Source organism: Arachis ipaensis, chromosome B07, assembly GCF_000816755.2.
Source record: "Arachis ipaensis cultivar K30076 chromosome B07, Araip1.1, whole genome shotgun sequence".
In the NCBI taxonomy this organism is placed as follows: Eukaryota; Viridiplantae; Streptophyta; class Magnoliopsida; order Fabales; family Fabaceae; genus Arachis; species Arachis ipaensis.
Genome location: NC_029791.2, coordinates 68,866,365 through 68,881,515, shown reverse-complemented (window position 1 = coordinate 68,881,515; position 15,151 = coordinate 68,866,365). Strand labels below are relative to the sequence as shown.

Here is a 15,151-nt window from a genome sequence, read left to right as displayed (position 1 = left end):
TTTAATCATGCAAGATTTAATTCATAACAAACTATATGTGACTAGACCTTTGTAAGACCCAGTTAATTAACGGCTAATTAACCCATAAATGAGAATTTATTCTAGAAAGCCAAAAATGTTATTTTTATGGCTAAATGTGATAGAGGAGATTGAGACGAGAATTTCGATACCAATTTTATAGATACTAAATTTTTGTTTTAGAGGTCGTAATACCTTGCCATCTCTGAATTATGACTTAAGCATAAGACTCTGTATGGTAGGGTGTTACATTATGGTATCAGAGCAGTTCGTTCCTGTAGAGCCTGAGGAATGGACTGACTATGCTTCTGTGCATTCTCTGTGTGTGTGTTATGTACTGTTAGTATATCTACTTGATATAATTGGCATAAACGTTCATGAGCATACATTTGGGACTTTGAAGCACTAGACTTCCGATATTGAGACTGATCAACTTAATATCGATTGTTTGGTGTGTAGAGGAACCAGATGGTGTCTCGTGTACGCGGTAGAGGTCGTGGGAGAGGTCGTACTAATGCTCGTGCGCCGGAGACTAACCCTAATGACCCGGTGAACTTTATGACTACGTTGGAGAATATGGCTGCTGCTATGCAAGCCACTGTTGAGGCTCTTGGTCAACAGATGAATAACCATGGTAATGACGGAGGTGGAGTTCAGGGCCCAATGACACTGGCAAACTTTTTGAAGGTTAATCCCCCAAAGTTCAAGGGAACTACTAGCCCGACTGAGGCCGATACATGGTTTCAGGCTATGGAACGAGCACTGCAAGCGCAGGTGGTACCTGAAGGGCAGCGTGTGGAGTTTGCTACCTATTTGCTCACTGGTGAAGCAACATCAAAGACCTTCCGGGATGTTGCAACCTTTAGAGATTCCGCAATGGAAGTGGGAAAGTATTGCAATGGACTTTGTGTCGGGATTGCCAAGGACTAGGACTGGTTTTGATGCTATCTGGGTGATTGTGGACCGACTGACAAAGTCAGCTCACTTTTTGCCCATTCGGATGACTTAAACCCTTGAGGAGCTAGCTCGGTTATACATAAAGGAGATTGTGAGACTCCATGGTGTACCTGCTACTATAATCTCTGATAGAGATCCTCGTTTCACTTCGAGATTCTGGGGTGCATTTCAGAAAGCTTTTGGAACCCGATTAAGCTTGAGTATAGCTTACCATCCTCAAACAGATGGTCAATCTGAGAGGACGATCCAAACACTAGAGGATATGTTGAGAGCTTGTGTTTTGGACCAACCAGCGAGTTGGAGGCATGCTGGAGACTTCTGGATTAGCGAAGATCCTTTGTTCTCGGGACTCTATTTTGATTTATATATCTTTTTTAGATACTTTTATCTCCATTGAATAATACACTGTGATGACTCCTTCTAGAGGGGATTTTTGGAGAATAGGTTTTCTGTATTTGTATCCCTTTGGGTTTCCTTTGGGGTTTCCTTATTTTATTATATGTATATATTATTATGCTCGGACCAGTTATCTTCGCAGCCGGATTTTGAGTCTTGATATTCCCGTTTTTGACACTCCTTATATATATGATCTTGCGTTAGCTTATCCTTTGCTCGTTACGTTATCAATCGGAGTGTTGCGCGTTCGAGTTACGGTTTTTGTTTACCCCTTTTTCTACAAAGGCTCCTAGCTATAATCAATTATTCATACTACTATACGTACTAAATTTTTGTTTTAGAGGTCGTAATACCTTGCCATCTCTGAATTATGACTTAAGCATAAGACTCTGTATGGTAGGGTGTTACACCTTAATTCCTTAGACCTTTCTAGTCTCCTCTAAAATTTATCAACCACCAATTCCTTGGTCAATTAATTTCAATTAGAGGGTGATGATCAAATTCCAGTTTATATGCCACAAAAACTCCAATTACCCAAAAATAAAAGGATTATATGTCACGTATCCTGTTAAATCCAGATAATTAAAATTTAGGAGAATATATTTTCAAGCTGTTGTTCAACTAAAGAGCTTTTTCAAGTTATACAAGAACTCAAATAGAAAGAGGGTCATACTTCCGTTCCACCCAAATTCATAAGATAAAGAGTGAAAACAATTCTTAAATTATAAATCCATACATAAATTAGAATAGAAAAAGCAATAAAATCAATCCATACAAATAGACAGAGCTCCTAACCTTAACAATGGAGGATTAGTTGCTCATGGTTCAGAGAGGAAAAATAAGGATTGTAAATTGGAATGGAATAATGTTGAGTTGGAACCCCCCTGTTAGAATCCCTTTTTATATCTAATCCTAATTAATTTAAAATCTATCTTTCAAAACTAAAATAATATCTTTTCCTAAAATTAATATTTGAATTTTAAATTAGAATTAATTAACAAGTCTTCAGTTGATGGGTGGGGACCATTTGTTTCCTTCACTCTGCAGCTTCTGATTTGTGCTTTCTGGGCTGAAAACTGGGTCGAAACTTGGCCTGAAATTGCCCCAGCATTTTCTGCAAATTCTGCATGTCGCGCATGTCACGCATACGCGTCAGTCACGCGTACGCGTCGATGGCCTTTTTCGCGTGTCATGCGTACTTGTCAGGTACGCGTACACGTCGCTGAGCAACTTTGCTTTTCACGCGTATGCGTCAAGCACGCGCACGCGTCACCATGAATAGCTCCAAAATCACGCGCACGCGTCGCTCCTCACTGGTTATCTCCTTGGTTTCTTCTCTTTCTCTGCAGAAACTCCATCAAATCCATCCGAATGCTACCTAAAATAAATAAAATTGCACAAGACTCAAAGTAGCATTCATAGTGGCTAAAAGATAATTAATTCTTGATAAAACTTAACAAATTACATGCAAATTCAATTCACTAGGAAAAGATAGAAAAGATGCTCACGCATCAATAAACAAGAGTAATAAAAGTGTACCAATCAATCAAGTCTGCCGGTAATGTGCTCAGCCTAATCCAATCTGTAAAGCGTATGCTCGTACCCGAATAACTGCTGCTCCATCTAACTACACTATAGTAAAATAAAATAACATAAAATCAACTCAGTTCCTTTCACATTAACTAAATTTTTAAAAGACATATTTAAACTAACTAACTGTCTACCTTAGATCTTAATCACTTTATAAACTTACTAATTAAAATGTAAACCAACTACATGAGACCGTCAACTAACTCTATAAACATACTAATGAATAATTAACTGGTAACTTAATTTTACTAACTATGTATCATTTTAATCTATTCTAACTAATTATTCAACTAATTACCATCTAACTCACAACTTAAACTAACTACTCCAACTAAACTAATTAACAATTAACTAATAACTTACTCTAATTAACATGTTATAAACAGTAAATGTACTTCAAAACAATAATATAAAAAATCTAACTAATATGTTATATACTCTAACTAACATGTAAACAGTAAACAGTAATGCTAACTAACATGTTATATACTGACTTGAAACTGACGATATAATGGATAACGAACTTCATGGATGTCGGAAGATAGAAAATCTCGTAAAGAAAATTCTGAATATCAAAAGCGAAGGAGGAAGAAAATAGATTTGGAAGAGAGATTTGAAAGGAAGAAAGTGACAAACTGAATTGGCCCAACGATTTATATAGTATGGGCGAACTCAACTTGAAATTCGTCAAGGGTGCAGCGAACTTCATATAAATTATGAAGTTCGCTAGGGGTGCGGTGAACTTGCCCTAAATAAAAAAAAAACGTATCTAAAAAATTAAAGTTCAAATAATGTGTTTCTGGAAATAAATATTTTTTTAATTTATTTCAAAAAAAAATTCTCTTATCTTTAACTGTTTCGGTAGGTATTTAAACTAACAAAAAAAATATAAAATCGTTTCTAACTTCAAATACAGCTACTTCAATTCAAGAATAGATAAAATATGTTGGTAAATTTTAACAGATAACAACATTTATCATATTACTCTGATTCTAAAAATGAATATAATATTAAAATATAAAATAATTTTAGGTAGATTTTAATAAAAATAATTTTTCCATAATAGTTTCTTCGGCCATGATAATAGAAAAGGTAATTCAAAAATAAATTTTNNNNTACAGGAATATAATATTTGGTTGGTTAATAAAAGTTAACAAGAGTATTGCACAACCAAAATGAATTTATTCCCAGTCCTCTGTTCGTAATGTACGCGCGGAGATGTAGCTCTACAATCACGCATAAACAAACATGAACCATTACAAGACTTTTCCGTTTTCTGGTAAATATAGATATGTGGGGGCCGGGTGGTGGGTGGGTTTGCTGATTCGAGAGAGAGTGGGTCTAAGGGTCACTTCTCCAAATAGTAAGTTGAACAGAGAGTAGGGTGGTGAGTGGATTCCAAAAAGGTGCGAGATTGAGGATAAAGTGACAAATATATACTTCTCTCTGTCTTCAAGCTAGCCAAAAGGAAGCGGTGCCCATTTCTTTTTATTTTTATTATTATTCATTTATTCTTCGATCACCAACCCAAATCGTAACTAGTCTTGTGGTGCACGCTATGGTTCACAGACTATTTTACAGAGATTCTTCTATTTCTGGGAATCTGGTCATACGTGTCGTATGTGGGATATTCTCCTAGATATGGGCTGAGATTTAGTGAAAGTGGCGCTTACACCTTCCAGTTGTGGCTCGACTTGATAATTGTTAGGGAAGAAATTCCGTTTGCGGTTATGGGCTGGATGAACTTTTTTGAAGGGTAGAATTAATAGTGGATTTGATTTCAGACTCGGTGAGTATTGGAGCTGAGTAGGATTAAGAGATCCATTGATAGTGTTAGGAAACAAGACATGGAAGAATTGCAACTGAGCTATTAGCACTGGATCTTCAACCTGACTGTGGGGAACGGCGATAGGATTTTGTACTGCCATAACCAGTTCAACGGATAACCATAACAGTGTATTCGGTGATGGCGGACACTACAGAAAATTCTGGTAAAAACGACGGGTTTTTTTGGTATTTACGGCGGTTTGAACCGCCATTATTATCAATAATGCCGGTTTCGTTAAGCGACATAATTCTGGGCGCCATTCTGGTTATTACGGCGATTTTCTGAAAACCGCCACAATTCCCTAGGTTAAAACGGCAGTTTTTGAATAGGTTAAAACGGCAGTTCAAACCGTCGTTATTTCCAAGGTTAAAATGGCAGTTTTGGGATAGGTTAAAATGGCGGTTTGAACCGCCATTATTACCCTGACAGAGTGGCGTTTTGTTAGTTAAAACGGCGGTTCAAACCGCCGTTATTTCCAGGGTTAAAATGGCGGTTTTTGAATAGGTTAAAACGGTGGTTTGAACCGCCATTATTACCCTGACAGAGCGGCGTTTTTTTGGTTAAAACGGCATTTTTGAACCGCTAATTTTACCCTGACAGTAGCATTTTGGTTGGTTAAAATGACATTTTTGAACCGCTGTTTTACCCTGACAGTGACATTTTTTATCGTTTAAAAAAATAATTTTTACCGTCATTTTTATCGCGTTAAATAAATAATTTTGTGATTAAAATTTCACAATAGCAAAAAATCATAATTCATAAATGAAATATTATATAACTCATAAACAAAATATTAATATAATATATAATTTTTTATTATTGAAAATCAAAATTAATAACTCTTATACAAAACCTTGTCTTACTAAACTTACCAAAATACAAGCATTGCAATAAACACTAATCAGTCAAATCTACCATCTAGTTTCTTAAACTATGTTAATATCTAATAATGTATTTAAACCATCTAATAAGTGCTATTTTTATTACTTAGAATATGAATATACAAGACAAATAGCTTAAGTAAGTGATGATAAATAAGATTTGGAGGCCAAAAGTTTCCTCCTTTTGTAATTAACTTTCAAACAAGCCTGCCTTAGTTTCTTGGTCTCTTGTGTGAGTTTCATCCCGGAAACTTGCTACAACATCTTTGTTTCTTGCTCCAACACTCCAACTTCATTATCCAAACTCATCTCTTACAAGAGATTTGTAGGAACCTCTTCTGTCAGAAAATTTCTATCCAGCCAACAATTATAAATTGAAATTATAACAATGAAAAGATGTCATTAGAAACAATATATAGCTAGTCAAATAATATAAAGAGAAAAAAATAAAATTAGATTGGTAGAAAGAGTCGAGAAAATTTATTAAAAAGCTGAAATATGAGGCAATTACTTACAGAACCTCAAGTGTCTGAACTAGTCCTAATATTTTTGGTATAGAACCAGATAAATCATTTTCATCAAATAATCTGTAAGAAAAAAGAAAAGGTTGTTAAAAATGGTAAAATGGATGACATCACAAACTTATAACACCAATTTTTGGAAAAATAAAATAAAATATATGAACTTTTGAGTATTATAACAACAAGCTGCCTGCTCATAATTGGACTCCAGAATGAACACATCACGTACTATTTATTTCCTGTATATTTTTACTGAAAGAAATTTAATTATAAAGAAAAGACTTACAAAGGCAGGAGTATAAGATGTCCTCCATAAAGTGGATAACAGAAGCTCAATTTTATTTAAATTAAAAATAGTAAAGTCCTTTAAGAAATCATGAACTGAGCAATAGAGAGTCTAAAAACCTAAGGACTCTGATTTGAGCATGGTCTAAGAATATATATAATTGTATCTTGACCTCCTTTCTTTTTCCATCTTATTAAGCTTATTGCCAAAAAGGTTGATAGGACAAGCCTTGATAGGACAATACTCCCAATTCCATAGAAAGTATATAATAATTCTACTACTACCTACTATAGGTAAAACTAAGCACCATATATAATAGCAATGGATGTGATGTAACGAACCTTATATTATAGAATCAATGAGAAGTCATCCCAATTTTCCATTTGAGAATCAAGAACAAAGAGCCAGCACAACTCAAATTCATACATACATACCTATCTGTTCACCATTCAACATATTGGAAACCCTTTTGTTAGACTTTTATTCTTGAATTCAACCCACCTACACAGTTATAGAGAAAGATCCAATGGTTAATTCCTACCAACATAAAATAATTAACATTTATAGATGAAATAATGATACATAGAAAATCTCACTCACTTTGAAATCATTTACACAAATATTTGAACTCAACAAAACTAAGCTCATCAAAATACGCTACTTTTCAAGGCGGTTTGGTATGGTCTTCACGATTTTCTTAAACCAAAGAGTCGTTAGTATGTTATGAGCTATTTATTATCTTCCAAAAATCTATAAATGGAGGGTTCTTTTGCTATTTTTTGAAAAAGAAAACAAATAACAGGGAAAAAATATGGGAAGATCAAGTCAAAAAGCACAATTGTTGCTCCTATGCACAAGCAAAATATACGAGAAGATAAAAAGCTATGTCACATTACAAAAAAAGAACAAGATAACAATTAACCCTTATGAAACAATATAATAAAAAAAAATCCTCCATGGTCACATTACCTTCTCAAATGCAGCAATCAAATTATCTTTGGCAGTTGAAAATCGACTCTCTACAACCAAACTCCTAAAATAATGATAAGTAGCTGCCAGCTCATCCTCAGAATATGAAGCCAATAAGGCAAGCTAAAAAGAAAAGGAAGAAGAAGAAATACTTATCAAAATGGCATACAATACCTATAAGGCACACTTCACATATGAGATGTTAATCTACCAAAAATAAATTAGAGGCACAAACAGTTGAAGAATGCCACAAAGTACCTGATGATGGGGATTTCCACTAGAAGGCCATAAAGAATTAGCTTGTAAATAGTAACTAGAAGCTGCTGCAAACTCTCGCTTCACTGAGTCAACTTCGCCATACAGTCCTTTGTAAACAAGCAAGATCACCCAAGTAATTCCAGTGCCTTATGGATTCTCCTTAATTGTTTTGTCATGGACACCACAGCTGTGACATCAATATTCTTAAAGGAAAATCTAGAATTTGCTGGTGCAGCAAATGAAAAAGGACTAAGTGCATTCGAAGTGCTTTCTCAGCTAATTAATATTTTCCTCCTTCAAAGATACCAGGTATACACACAACATAACAATTACATATAAATACTGAAATACATACTTCATAACTACTTGGTGGTTCATATGGATCGTCAATACGAGTGAACAAACCTGCCGAAAACCAAATAATAATGAATAATAGTGATTGCTTCTTATGCTATGATAATGCAGAGATAAAGCTTTTGGAATTCAAGCCATCTATAATTGCCGCATCAGCACTTCTTTGTGCTTCTCATGAGTTCTTACAAGAAGGATAGCTGTGAAAGATTTCCCAATGCATCTGGAATGCTGCCACTGAAGCTACAACCAGCCAAGATGCTGACACAAATTAAGGAAAGAAAGTATTAGTATGCATTTTTTTGTGAATATAAGGAAAATGGATCTTGTTTCTTAAGGAATCTTACAGAATATTTAGATTGCTTAAGTCTCCTATCTCTGGAGACAGAGGACCTTTTAAACCTTTGTTGAATGACAAGTCCCTACAGTTCAATAATATAGAACCGCCATTATGTTGCTGCCATTTTGTGCCCTTTTTTTTGTAGTGGTATTCAGTAATTACAACAAAAATAAAGAGAAAAATAACATCTATTAGCTGATCCAAAATTAAAAGATGCAGCTTCAAGAAATTTAAAAAAGAAATACATTTAATGCTAGCTTTAACATGAAATCAATCAAGTAAAATATACATGAAAGTGTTTTTTATATACCTGTAACACAAGGGATGAAAAAATCACACTAAGTGAGCACTAGCAAGAAAGCCATGGAACCATGGAAGTAACGTGATAGTCATGTTTTTGGTAAACTAAAACTAGCTACCACAACTTGATTTAGAATTTTAGAATACACTTTCCTTCTCCCTCTTATATTTGACTCTGTTTTCTCCTTCATTTTAATTATTCATTTTTTCATCTTCTCTTCTCTTCCATATTCAAACACCAACACCCAACCTCCTCAAAATAATTTCTAACAGCACTCTCAAAATATTGAAAAGATAAACAAAGTTAAATTTTTTTTTAATTGCAAAATTTAAAAAACAATTAAAAAATAAATTAAGACTCTCAATATTTTTTTTTAGTTTACCGACCGTGAATCCTGCACATGGTTCTGCTCCTAGATGGTTCATTGTCATCGCTACTAACAAAGTGTGCAATAGTGATAAACAACCCTTACAAAGTTTACTACCAGCCAGCACATAATTAAATGTACATAGTGATCAAATTCCTACATGATTTAAAAATTGTAAAATATTTATATATGAACCAATTATCTTGTGCAACTTATATTACTTGTTGAAACTGAATAACTCCTTCTTCATTACTTCCACCTAACCTTGAAATTTTAACAATTTCTTGTACAATCAAAATCAAACTCATCTTTCTTGTACTTTATTTAACAATTTTATTTTAACAATTATTTTTACATGCAGTTTTCAGCTTCCTCCGATCCTATAAAAATGTCTAAACATGGACCAACAATGCAAATTGAAACCACCATCAGTGAGCTAGGAAAGTACCATATATAGTCTTAAACTCTTAATTGTGGAAACATGGTGAATAACTCAATTATCTAAAAGTGACTTCTTTTTAAATGGGTCCCTTTTAATGAGCAGACAAGAGCACAACGGGCAACACAAAAAGAGAAGCATTTGTTTCTTTCCAATCCAATCCAGTAAACTGCACATGTATAACAACATAAATTCGGCCTTATTACTAGCAACTTTATTCAACTTTTCCTATTAACAGAAACTTAGATAAATTTGGTATTAGTTTACTTACTAAAATTATAGGATAAATTGTATCACAATAAATAAATATTTGCAAAATTATTTACAGATCGTCTATATACTAATAAAAAGAATCTCACAACAATAAATATCAAAAAATTTAAACTAATTATTTCAAGGTCACAAGCACTATTTAAGTTCAGTATGTTAATACTCACTAGATGAATGAAAAGATGATGTCTATCTTCAAGTGGTTCTTATTTAGGTAGCTTCCATCTTCTAAATAGTTCCAAATCAATTTATCTTCATCATCTGCACAGAAAACAACCTCATTATTAACAACTTCATTGTTTTCTAAAGCAAATAACTTAACAAAGCACAAAAACAAGTTTCAAACTAATAAAAGAATTTGTTGATTTGTCTGCAAAAGAGATATGTCACATACAACAATGATTGAATAAATGCATAGATAAAAAAAATAAGCATTCAAGCAATTCATCAAACACGTGCTATGAAAATTAGTAAATTACCAACCACGAGCATATTTACAAATCAAAACCACGAAGAGAATGCAAATTTGTATACACACATGTAAGAAAAAATCGAAGAAATTACATGAAGACCTTACCCCCAATTTTCGCTAACAAGGAAGAAAATCAAAACCTAAAATTACAGAAATAGAAGTAGGAACAATTTGGAAAACAAAATATGAGTAATTAAAAAAAGAGAATGTGGATTTGTATATAAACCTAATTCAACGAAGATGGAGAAGGAGAAGCTTCACAGAGGACAACACGGTGGAGCAGAAAAAATCACACAGCAGATCCATTAATTGAAGTGAAACGTTGATGGAGGAGATCACAGCTAGAAGAAAAGTGTTGATGGAGGAGCTTGCTGCCAGAAGAGAGCCTCGTGGATGAGATTGCAGATCTCATGTTGCGATGGAGGAACTACTTGGTTTCTCACATTGGGATGGAGGCTCGATCAAATAGACAACGTTTATTAATGAAATAGAAGAGTTTTTACTTTTTATATCAATGAAGCAGTAGCAGGAGCAGGTAATGGCATTTAAAACCACCAAAAGCGCAAAAAAACCGCTGCTTCCTACCAGCAAATTACGGCAGCCGCATAAATTGCCTTAATTTATGAATATATCGGCGATTTTGTAGAACTTCCATTATGTTGATGCCATTTTATGCCTCTTTTTTTTTTTGTAGTGACACAGGTAGCCTCTCTGAGCAGAACGGGTGGAGATGAGCCGGATTGTGTTGAGATACGGTGAGTAGAAGCTTTTTCACCATCACCGCGTCATCCCAAAGCAGCAGCGAAACCAAAATCGAGCTCTTGGCTATGGAGGCCTGATCGAAACTCGCAGTCGTCATCTCCTTTTACTTCGGTTTATTGGTAGTCCAAAATCACTGATTTTTTCCTCGTTTCTCATTCCATTGCAAATTCAGATAAGATAGTGCACTTTTATCTGTTGCATAAGGTATATTGCCATAATTATATTTTTCGTGTTGAGTAATTAGTGTGTGCATTGTAAATTAAGTACACAATGTTCTCGCTGAAATAGATAAACTATTGGTATAAGATTCTTATACAGAAATTTATTAATATTCTTTAGTAGAATGGTCACGATGGAAAAGGCAAATTATTGGATATGTGTAACTCTTGTTTTGCTGAATTTTTTTTCTACTTAAATTAATTGGAACATTTAGAAATATGTGTTTTGGTCCCTCTTGAACTGTTGAACTTTTGTACTTTCACTTAAAATTTAAAAATTATACAATTCAAACTATACAAAGAGATGGATTTCACCTGTCACTCTATCAAGCTAACTAGAGCACTATTCAAATTAATTGGACTTTAGAGAAAATGCATCTTGCCTCCCTTGAACTATATGGTTTAAAGACTAAAGTTAAATAAGTAGAAGTCCAAGGGAGTAAAATGTATTTACCTTCGATTAAAAGAATGTCAAATTTATGATAAAGAAATAAAGTTTTGGGGGTTTAAAGTTGTATTTTTTTAATTCTGGGGTTAGATTGCATTTTTTTCACTGATGGTTAATTCTGTTTATTTAATTTTCTGTTAAAAGAAAAAAGAGGGAAAAAATACACAATACTATAACAAAGCTGTATTGCTTCTATAATATTCAAAGTTTAGAAACAATCACTTTGTTTGTGGGGATAAGGCTACATGCATCGACCAAGTGGGAGCCTCATGCATTGGCTGCCCTAGGATAAGTGTGAATGTGTGACATTACACATTGATATCATCAAATGACTTTTTAACTCTTATAATATATGCATGTTGATAATGAATCTCCTTTTTGTGACTGGTAGATCCTAAATTTTAAAATCTATAAATTATAAATATCTATCTTTTTAATTTTTTAAAATAAATTTATAATAAACGTGAATTGAGTCTAATTTAAAATTTTAGGAGGATGCGACACATGATAACAAATGTTAGATTAATTTTGAGAAATTCAATTGTGTAAAATTGACTTCGATTCACACGGATATTGGTGCCTTTCATTGATATTATTATACTGGAGTTCATGAAACTATTTTTTTGTATCTTAGGACTATATTTTTAATTTAGAATTCCTAATCATATTTGCAGAAGATTTTGAGGGTGTTTGATATTCCATTCATTAATGCATATTTAATGTATTCTTTATATTTTCACTGTTAAGCTTTGTTTATTTTGTTTTTTTAGGTTTAATTATTCTATTAATTTCTATAGTTTCACCAAATTTTTAATTAGGTCCCTATACTCTTTTTCTTTTCAATTGGGTCCCTATACTAATTTTGTTTTTAATTTGGTCCCTACGGTGACCAAAAAATATTTGGACTAACGGAATATTCCATTCCCAAATTGGATATACCAAGTTAAAAATATTTAGTGTAATCTACAGTGTCTCTAGTTATTCCATGTTGATAAAATAGCCCCTACCCTTCTTCCTCCCTTTTCACTCAGGCAAAAAAACCCTTGTTCTTCATCCTTTCTCCGTTTTAAATTGTGTGGATCCATTAACGCGTTTTCACCTAGCATTGTGTGATCGAAGCTGATTATTCTCTATTGTGGCCTTTATTATTGAAGAAGTTGTTGTTGCCGTCACGTTTAGGTACGAGTTACACTTTTTCCGACTCTCCACTCTTTCAAAATTTGCCGAATTTTGTGGCTTTAACGTGATTGGCGTTGTTGGTGATGTTTGATTAGGTGTTTACTATTTTGTATTTTTTGTTTCTTGTTGTGTAGTAATGGGAGAATCAGAGTTCACAATAGAGCTCCATCATGGTGAAAAATTCCTTGACATGGGATATGGGCTAGAATATTTAGGTGGGGTAGTTGTGGAAGACTTGCATTATGAACTAGGTGAATGGTATTTGCAAGAGATAGTGAGTTTGCTAAAGGGTTTAGGCTACAAGGGATATGCAAAGCTATGGTGGAAGAAACCTGAAGTTGACTTAAAGTTAGGTCTCAAAGAGTTGAAGTCAGACGGGGATGCCGTTAGAATGGCTAGGGATTTAGTAACAAATTCTGTGAAACATGGTATAGTGTTTGCTGTTCATGGTTATAGAGAAGGTAATGGGATTGAAATTACATCAATTGATACAGATTATGTCCCAGATGAATGTGAAGATAGTGGGCTGATAGAAGTAGAAGTCAATGCTAAGTCAGAGCCTTCTACCGAGGAGAATAGATTTGATGATAGTGCTGATAATGGTGAACATGAGGATTACTTTGGGTTTGATGTAGAGGATGGTGTTGATAGTGGACAATCAAATGCATTTGGTGGTTTCAATGGCTCGCTTAATCAAGAAGGGACTACAGAGAAGGGTGCTGAGGATAATCAAGCTTCTGGAGAGATGGATGAACAAGTTGGAGACATTTCTGATGGTTATGAAATTGAAGATATTGATAGTTATGAGGGAGATTCTGATGACACAATTAAGAAAAAAAGGTTTCCTAATTATAATAAGGCAAAAATGTGTAGAGAGTATGAGTTTAAGGTGGCCTTGGAGTTCAAATCACTTTCCTAGTTTAAAGATGCAATTAAGGAACATGCCTTATTGAATAGAAGAGACATCAGGTACAAGAAGAATGACAAGTTGAGGTGTAGAGTGGTTTGTAAGGGACAAAAAGAAAAGTGCAAGTGGATGTGTTTTGCAAGTAAGGTTGGAGGATCTGACTTTTTTCGGATAAAGACCTTGAATGACAAGCATACTTGTGGGAGGAATTACAGTGGTAGGCTTGCATCAATTGACTGGAAATAAAAAATGACTGTCAACAACATTAGTCATGGGGAAGAGATGTGACTGGCCACTGTTATTCACACCATTCAGGATAAGTACATGCCAAACATTAGTATAGGAAAGGCTTACTGGGCAAGGAGAAAAGCAAAGGAAGAAGTGCATGGAAGGGCCATACTACTATATGCCAAACTAAGGAATTATTGTGCAGAGATTTTAAGGGTAAATCCGAGGTCCAAGTTGAGTATTATTGTGGATAGGCCATTCAGAAACCCCATTTTTAGGGTTTATCTTGTACTTAATTGAGTGGATTTTATCCACTATTCTCACACTTATTCATAGAATTCGCATGTTTTACATTTTCCTTCCTAATTTTGTGCTATGATTGAAAACATGCTTCTTTGGCCTTAAATTTGCTATGTTTAATCCTCTCTTATTATCATTCGATGCTGTGATATATTTGTTAAGTGTTTTCAGGGGTTATAGGGCAGGAATGGCTTAGAGGATGGAAAGGAAGCATGCAAAAGTGGAAGAAATACAAGAAATTGAAGGAATTGCTAATCTGTCAAGCCTGACCTCTTCGTACTAAATCGATCATAACTTGAGCTACAAAGGTCCAAATGAGGCAGTTCCAGTTGCGTTGGAAAGCCAACATCCGGGGCTTCAAAATAATATGCAATTTGCCATAGTTGCCATGCAGTTTGGTGACACGCACGCGTGCATCACGCGTACGCATGACCTTGCGAAAGTTCAGCGACGCATACGCGTGGGCGACGTGTACGCGTGACAGAGCCACATGCTGGACATATCAGAAATCACTGGGGGCGATTTTTGGGCTGTTTTTGGCCCAATTCCAAGCTCGAAAACACAGATTAGAGGCTGCAGAGTGGGCGAATCAATCATTCATTCATAAATTCAACTTTCATTCACATAATTTTAGGTTTTAGATGTAGTTTTCTAGAGAGAGAGGCTCTCTCCTCTCTCTAGGTTTTAGGATTCTTAGGTTTAGCTATTTTCAATTTTAGATTTCTACTTTACTTGAATTTAGTTTCTCTTCTACTCTTATTTATTCTAGCACTTTAGTTTCTCTCCTCTTGGTGATTTATTTATTTATCCACTTTAGTTTATGAATTCTTATGTTAGATTTGATTTTCTATTTAATGCAATTTGA

General features: G+C 34.3%; 1 long non-coding RNA gene across 4 annotated transcripts; it reads right to left on the bottom strand.

Moving 5' to 3' along the window:
* On the bottom strand, nt 5,644-11,356 carry LOC107609537. Of its 4 annotated transcripts, XR_002350013.1 has the most exons (10): nt 10,471-11,346; nt 9,940-10,033; nt 8,403-8,477; nt 8,245-8,316; nt 8,060-8,109; nt 7,705-7,891; nt 7,447-7,569; nt 6,819-6,978; nt 6,186-6,257; nt 5,644-6,022 (listed from the first exon to the last, which is right to left on the bottom strand). It is a non-coding gene; the product is annotated as an uncharacterized LOC107609537 (long non-coding RNA). The 4 variants fall into 4 exon arrangements; XR_002350012.1 differs by having other exon boundaries at nt 6,186-6,978; nt 10,471-11,356; XR_002350014.1 differs by having other exon boundaries at nt 5,744-6,978; nt 8,403-8,527; nt 10,471-11,353.